This window comes from Geotrypetes seraphini, chromosome 2 (genome assembly GCF_902459505.1).
Source record: "Geotrypetes seraphini chromosome 2, aGeoSer1.1, whole genome shotgun sequence".
Classification (NCBI taxonomy): domain Eukaryota; kingdom Metazoa; phylum Chordata; class Amphibia; order Gymnophiona; family Dermophiidae; genus Geotrypetes; species Geotrypetes seraphini.
In genome coordinates this window covers 285,917,645-285,926,298 of record NC_047085.1, presented here as the reverse complement: position 1 = coordinate 285,926,298, position 8,654 = coordinate 285,917,645, and positions in this window count along the sequence as shown.

Below are 8,654 nucleotides of genomic sequence, written 5' to 3'. Positions count from 1 at the left end.
TGTCAAGTGGAGTTTTGGTGTCAAGAGGGCGCGGTGAAGCGACAAAGAATTTTATCTTCTCTGTATTGAGCTTGAGTTTGAAGTCTGTCATCCAATGCTCCATCAAGTTTATGGCTTCTGATGCTTTTGAAATTGTTTCCGAGATGGAGTTGGCAAATGGGATAATGATCGTAAAGTCATCAGCGTAACTGAATAATTTTATCCCCAGCTGGGTTAATTAAACGCTCAGTGAGGTCATGTAGATATTGAAAAGCAGAGGGGATAGTGGGGACCCTTGCGGAACGCCGGATGGGTTGCTCCAGGTGTTGGAGAGATCATTGTTGAAGCGAACCTGATAGGTGCGGGATGAAAGGAAACCATGAAACCAGTTTAGCACTTTGCCTCTGATGCCAATAGCGTCTAGACACTGTAGCATTTTCGCATGGTCTACAAGGTCAAAGGCAGAGCTCATGTCGAATTGCATGATCAGGGCATTGAGGCCTTTGCTTAAAAGTAGATGCAAGTAATCTAAGATGGCCGCAATTGCCGTTTCTGTGCTGAAAAGCGGTCTAAAGCCGGATTGAGTCTCATGAAGGAGTGAGAACTGGTCCAGATATTCCATTAATTGGGAGTATACCAGCCCCTCCATGATCTTTACAATGAGTGGTATGGAAGCAATTGGTCTGTAGTTGGTAACTAGGGCTGATGATTCTTTGCTATTTTTTAGGATAGGGGTTATTATTATATGGCCTTTGTTGGTGGGGAATTTTCCGTTTTTCAGGTTATGGGCTAAGTAGTGCAGTAGAGATAGTTTAAATTCAAGTGGTGCCGCTTTCATGATTTCCGGGGAACATTAGTCCAGGAAGCAGTATGATTTGGAGTATTTGTTATATAATTTGGTATAGTTATTCCAATCTATGTCTTGAAAGGAATCCCAGATCATGTCTGCAGGGGTTTCATTTCCTTGTGTGTTAGCTATATGGTGGTCACTAGGTTCTTTTGTTGAGCAATTGTTTCTTAGTTTTTTAATTTTTGAGTCAAAGTGCAGGGCTAGGTCGTTCGCCGAGAGTAATTTAATGTTGTGTGTGGGTAGAGTGTAGCGGGTGGTGTCGAATAAGTTAGTAATCAGATTGAACAGCTCTTTTGTATTAACTCCTCGTGAGCTGTTGCAGGATGAATTGATTTTGTTTGAGTAGAATGCTTTGCGTTTATCTTTTATCAGTTGTTTGTAGGTTTTTATATTGGGTCTCCAATTGTTACGGTCTGATAATTCTCCTGTTTTTTTCCATATTCTTTCTAGACGTCTGGCTAACTGTTTCATTTTTAGGAGATCGATGTCGAACCATTTGTTATATTTATTTGCATTACTTTTACTGGTATGTTTAGGTGCAATGTTGTCTAAAATGCAGGTGCTGGTAGTGGTCCAGTGATCCCAGAAATCAACTTCTTCCTTTACCTCTGCTTGTAGTTTATATTGCGCCCAGTAGTTATCTGGGTTGATGTGGCCTCTCGTGAGATGATCTTTTTTTATTTTTGGTCGAGTAATTTGTTTTCGTTGGAACCAGATTAGCTTGAAGTATAAAGTGAAGTGGTCGGACCAGATGTTATGGCACCAGGTGCCTCCTGCTAAGGAGATGGTGGGGTCTGGGATTTCCTTTGTGGACATGGCTACTACTCTAGATGGCGGCCTTTTTCGTGAGTTTGTGCGGGGGGAGGGAGGTTGTAGTTAAGTAGGGATAGGAAGTTTTTGAACTCTTTCATGTCTGTGTTGTCCTCTTCATCGATTTGTATGTTTATGTCTCCTGCGATAATATTGTAGGAGGAACTAATAGAGTTGTGTAGGACGAATTCACAAAAGTCCTCTTTGGCTTTTGACCAGCTTTTCGGTGGGACGTAGAATAGTATGCATGAGAGGGAATCTTCTAAGTGGATGTTACTGATTTTACAGGCTAGGATTTCTAGTTGGTTGGATGTTTTGGAGTCCATAAGTTCGAACTCGAATCCTTCTTTGAGAAGAATTGCTAATAGGCTATAAGTGGTATATAAATGCTAAAAATAAATAAATAAACAATTGCCCATTAGTGCCTAAACGCTATCACTAAGCTGGGCACGTCTGCTGAATATCCGTTGACAAGTCCAAAAAAGTAGATCAGTCAGGGGCAGAGCTGGGGACTTAGAAGCTCCAGCGATATTCAGTTAGGGCCTGCATAAGATGTGCAGATGAATTTAGGACAGCTCAAAAGCTTCATCCACTCATCTAAAATTGACCCTGGCTGAACATCAGGCTAGGGCCCGCATAAGAATTTGTCTTTGATTTTCTAAACGCTCCCCCCTCCAATGAATGTCTCCTCTCTCCCTGCTTCCTTCCCTCTGCCAGTGTCAATGACCCTCCCCTACTTGGCCACCCCTTACTAATTTGTAGGAAGCCTCCCCCCCAGGTCTACCCACATAATTGATGGTCTAGCTGGGGTTTTGGGGAAGAAGCACAACCTCCTTGCTTCTGCCCTCTCATGGTGCCTTGCCAAAATGGCTGCCTTGACCTCTCATAGTTGCCGTCCAAACTCACTATCCAACCATCCTGTTTGCAGTATATCTGCCATAAAGTCTGCCCAGTAAAATACCCGTGTTCCAAGTTAGTGGAGTTCCCATTGATGCCCTCCCCAAATCATCATTGATGCCCTATACCAAATCATCATATAAGGGACACAGACCGTCCAATTAAGTCCAGTACCAGTCTTAACTCTTTACATTTACATTCTTTAGTTTATATTCTTGGTTTTCTAATTAACGATCCTCTATGTATACCACACGCTTTTTTGAATTTCATCACCGTTTTCCTCTCCACCACTTCCCTCGGGAGGGCATTCCAGGCATCTACCACCCTCTCTGTGAAAAATAATTTCCTAACATTGCTCCCGTGTCTTCCTCCCCACAACCTCAAATTATGCCCTCTAGTTTTACCATTTTCTCTTCTCTGGAAAAGATTTGGTTCTATATTAATACCTTTCAAGTATTTAAACTGCTGTATCATATCTCCCCTGTCCCTCCTCTCCTTCAAATTTATTTCAGCCCCATGGTCTGCATCAGGAGTCTCACTGGTTTTCTATCATCACAGTTAGTATTGCAGCTAGTTGTGGAAAAATGTTGCCTAGAATGTTGTCTTCAAACAAACAGAGCTGAAATCACTTGAGGCTTCTGAGATACACATTACTGATATTTTTGACAATTTGCCATATCGGCACAATATTGCGAGTATGAACTGTGTCCCACCAAACTTGTGTTAAGGAGTTTATTTTGAAAATAAACATGAAGACAATAAGGAGACATGTTACAGCATATATTTACACCTCTCTTAACTCACACAAAAGTGATTTCAGCATGTTCAGAAATGTTTGAGACACTTACTTTTATACTTGTACTGTACATTTGTCTCTCTTTGTAAGAACCAACAATAGTCTCCCATCATACTGGGATTGAATTTTCCCTGATATCTACTTTCCAGCACTTTGATATCTTGATGAAATCTTTCCCCGTACTCATCTCTGACATTATCAAGATTGGATGGGAAGAAGTCAAGGTGAGAATATAAGAAGTGCATTTTAAATGACATTATGGCACCCATTCTCTGATAAGTTGTCAGCATGTTCTCTAGAAGCTCAGCATAATTCTCTGATCTGTGATTACCAAGAAAATTCTCAACAACCAGTACAAATTCTTCCCATGCTGCTGATTCAACTGGGTTCAGCTTCTGTTTAAATGCATCATCAATAATAATAACAACTTTATTTAGGATCAGTTCACGGATTTCAGGTTCAACTTTGATTTTGGCTTCACTTTTTCTAAACCAAATGTACTTCTTAGGTGCTGAAATGCATCATCATTTCTGTCCATTGCCTTGACAAAATTTTTCAGCAGACCCAGTTTTATGTGAAGTGCTGGAAGATAGATTTTCTCACGATGTACTAATGTTAGATGCTTCACATTGTATCTGCCAGGTATGGATTCATCGTGGTTTGGCCATTGTTTCTGCCTGTAGTGTTGACATAATCAAAATGGTTTTGGTGTACCCAAGTTGCAGACCCAGAAGGAGTGACACAAATTTGAGATCACCATAGAGGTTCCAATAGTGATCTGCATAGCATGTAAGTATGGATTCCCTCCTGAATCTATTCAGCCAAGGTTATAGTGCACTAATCCTTCAGCTGGACTTGAGTAGTGCCTTCGATTTAGTTGATCATGCCATCCTAACTGACTGCTTGGAGTCAATTGGACTCACAGGTAATGTATTGAAATGGTTCCAAGGTTTCCTGACTAAATGATCGTACCAAGTCCATAGTGATAACAATCAGTCCTCCAGCTGGGTAAACCCATGCGGAGACCCACAGGGTTCCCCCCATCCCCCACTCTGTTCAACATTTACTTAGCCTCATTGGCGAATCTACTGCAAAAATTAAAAATCAAATTTTACATCTATGCTGATGACATCACCATAGTCCATCCTCTAACAAACCTGACTTCCGAGACGAAGAATCATCTAGCATCAACATTAAAGCAAATTGAGTCATGGATGACCGAGTTCAAACTGAAACTCAACTCTGAAAAAAACAAATTCTTCCTGGCGAGCCTGAATGATAAAATCAAAGATACTTAAATTTCCCAGAACGGACAGGACATCCCTATCGTTGATTCCATAAAAATCCTGGGAGTGACGCTAGACCGTTACCTCACTTTAGATATTCACACAGAATCACTGATCAAAAAAGGCTTCTTGACACTATGGAAACTTAGAACCATCAGAAAGTACTTCAACGCAGCATCCTTTCGCCTACTGGTACAATCCTACATCTTAAGACTGCTTGACTATTGTAAACCATTCAAAGACTCCGAATCATACAAAACTCAGCAGTACGACTGATTTTTGGCATAAAAAATGGGTCACATAACCCCCTACTATTAAAAACTTAATTGGCTGCCCCTAGAAGCATGAGTGCTGTTCAAATTTGCCTGCCTTTGTTTCAAATCTATTCTTGGTTTGGCCCCCCTATACCTGGTCTCTCATTTTAAATTGGATTGTTTCACCAGGCCTACACGCAGAATACATATGTTCAACCACCCTACAATAAAAACCTGCCGATACAAAAGATTCATTGACAGAACTCTAGCCTTCCAAGCAAGTCAACAGAATGGCTGGCTAGGCAACATCATCAAGCACTCCTCATCCTATCTTAACTTCAGAAAACTAGTTAAAACCAACCTGTTTAACTGATTTGTAACCAAGAACTCTTAAACCTTCCCCTGTACTCTTATTCACATGTACTCAATATTCCTACATTATGACTTTATGGGTGTCAGGTCAAAAGCGCGCCCAGACAATTGAGCGCAGCGCACGCCGCCGCGCCGCTCTAAATTACTGTTTTTAGCGCTCCGACAGGGGGGCGTGGGGGGAACCCCCCCACTTTACTTAATAGACATCACACCGCGTTGTGGGGGCGTTGTGGGGTGTGGGGGGTTGTAACCCCCCACATTTTACTGAAAACTTCACTTTTTCCCTGTTTTTAGGGAAAAAGTTCAGTTTACAGTAAAATGTGGAGGGTTACAACCCCCCAAACCCCCCATAACGCCGGCACGATGTCTATTAAGTAAACTGGGGGGGTTCCCCAACAAAACCCCCCGTCGGAGCCCCTAAAAACTGTAATTTAGAGCGGTGCGGCGGCGCACGCTGCGCTCAATTGTCGGCACGCGCTTTTGTCTTTCGCGCCATTGTCTATGAACCGACTTTATGTAACCAAAGACTTCATTGTTATTTTTTCGCTGACTGTCCAGCTCTTCTTGTTGTAAACCGCCTCGAACTACTATGACTTTGGCGGTATATAAAAATAAAACTATTATTATTATTATTATTATTATTATTATTATTAAAAGTGTCTCCATTGACTTGTACGCTTCATTTAACCCAACTGCATGAGCAACAGGAACAGATGGTTTCTGGTTACCGCTTGAAGGCTTGCTTTGCTTGAATCAATTCATCAGAAACATGTTCATATCCCAGTTCATGCATGAGACCATTAATATTAATACAGAAACAAATGTTTCCTTTCATTTGGTAAAAGGAAGCTAGGATGGTGTGATGATAGCAGAAAAAATATATTTTGGTGTCCTGCCTTTAAAGATTCCATTGCTTCAGCCTTGAACCCAACAATTCTGCTTCCTCCTTTGACAGTGACAAGTTTCTAACCAGATCATTAAGATCTTCTTGAGTTGGCAGGTGAGGTTGTTTTTCATCCACTTAAGGTTCATACATCTTCTTCAGCACAATGAGGGGAAGGGAGACCAGTCGTCCCCCTCACTGCACCAAGAACATCTCTCCAATGAATTCTTTGGCGGGAAGCCCCGCCTCTTCTTCCCTAAGTCAGCCATCCTCTTGCAGCCCTTTAAAGGGTGTTTTCCAGCGTGCAGCCATCTTCTTCAGCACAGTGAGGGGAAGGGAGGCCAGATATCCCCTCCTCATTGCACTGATAACATCTTCTCGATTTAATTATTCAGCGGGAAGCCCTGCCCTCTTTTTCACTGAGCCAGCCATCTTCTTGCAGCCCTTTAAAGGGCTCTTTGTATGGACCAAGCAGGATCAGGCCCCAAACCATGCCTGAATTTCACCACAGAAGCCTCGGACAGTCAAATAAACTGAGCCCTCATACTCTCATACTTCCCATAATGACACTCTACATCCCTGTCATCACAGGCCAGGGCCAATATGGAAGCCTGGAAAATGGCCTCAACACAAAGGAAACTCCAGACAGAACCCCCAACCTCATAAAAATTCCAACAAATACAAGCACATCCAAAACAAACTCCATTGTGACAGCTCTAATAAATGCCAGATCAGTAAACGGCAAAGACCTCATCCTATTAGATGCCATAATAGATAATAGATGGGACCTCCTATTAATGATAGAAACATGGCTAAAAGACAATGATGGGGCCACCCTGGGTGCACTCTGTCCTCAAGGCTACCAAGCACTGGCATGCTCCCTCCCCAAAAGAAGAGGGTGGGGGGTGGCAGCTATCACAAAATACAAATTAAACCCATGCCATATAAATTCCATCTCATTAAAAGACTTAGACGGTCTCATTTTCTCAATAGGTCATGACAGAAAAACTGTATTCATCCTAATCTACAGAGCCCTCACCTCCCCAATGTCTGCTCTTGATGATCTACTAGCCACAAGTAAATCATCGTCTTGGGAGACTTTAACTTTGCAGATTATCCAGTACTCTCTGGGGGCACAAAGAGAATTTGCCAAGTCACTGTCAGATCTCGGATTCATCCAAAAAGTTCACTCCCCCACTCACTCTTCTGGGAACACTTTAGACTTGATCTTCATCTTAAAAAGCCCACAAAATGACAATAAATCAACCCCATTAACCATCTTCAGGTCCCTTGGACTGACCACCACATAATCACCTTTAAACTACAAATTAAGAGCAAAAAACAACAGAAAATTCTTCATCACAAAAAACAACCACACTCAACCCAAAGTCAGTAAACCTTCACGCTTTATCCCTTGGCATCTACAAACTAGACCTATATTCAGGTCCCATGGCCAATTCATTAGACGAGAAGGCACAGATATGGCACCCTGGCATAAAGTCACTCTACGAGAAATTAGCAAAAGCCAAAAATGCCAAAACTAACGCAAGATCCTTTACATCACCCTGGTTCACAGAAAGACTGAGAAGACTAAAAAGGAAAGTTAGGAAAGTAGAAAGGACTTGGTGCAGAACGCACAGCACTGAAGACAAATCCACCTGGAAAAGCCTTCTGAAAGAATCCAAACTAATGATACTTGAAACAAAAAAAGCACATTTCACTAACCTAATATCTAAGCTCCTGTGCAGATCAAAGGCCATCTTCTCATTGTCGAAAAATTTGTTCTCCTCCTCCGAAGGATCACTTCATGACCTGCAACAAACTTAGACAGTGAATCCATCCTGACTTTCTTCCACAAGATATCAAAAATACGAGACACCCTAGACTTGGAGGCCAAATCTCTATCAAACAGCCCAAAATCTTCACAACAGGACAACCCAACAAAGAGAGAAGCCCTAATCAGCTTTAAACCAGTTTCCAAAGATGACCAAAAAGTTCAATAGATTCCCTACATCCCACAACCTCAGTCCTAGACCCATGTCCATCCACAACACTTCTAGCTACCAATGAAATCTTGACCTCCATCCTACCCTTAATAAATGATTCCCTTAAAAGCAGACAATACCACAGAGTTGGAAATCTGCTGTAGTGAGACCAGTCCTAAAAAAACAAACAAACCATCATGAACACGGAAAATCCAAGCAGCTATAGACCAGTCTAAAACCTTCCTTTGTCTGAAAAATACTTGAAAAGATAGTACTCACACAGCTAAGTGACTTCATAGAAACAAATGCCACCCTCTCCAACTTCCAATCAGGAAATACCATAGCACAGAAACAGTGCTACAAGACATAGTAGACGACTGCTGGAAAATTCTAGATGAGGGGAAAGACACATTGTTGGTGCTATTAGACCTAAGTGCCGCCTTTGATACTATCAATCACTTCTTCTATCCAGACTACATTCTATCGGAATCTATGATATCGCACTAGCCTGGTTCTCCTCCTTCCTTAACAAAAGATCGCCT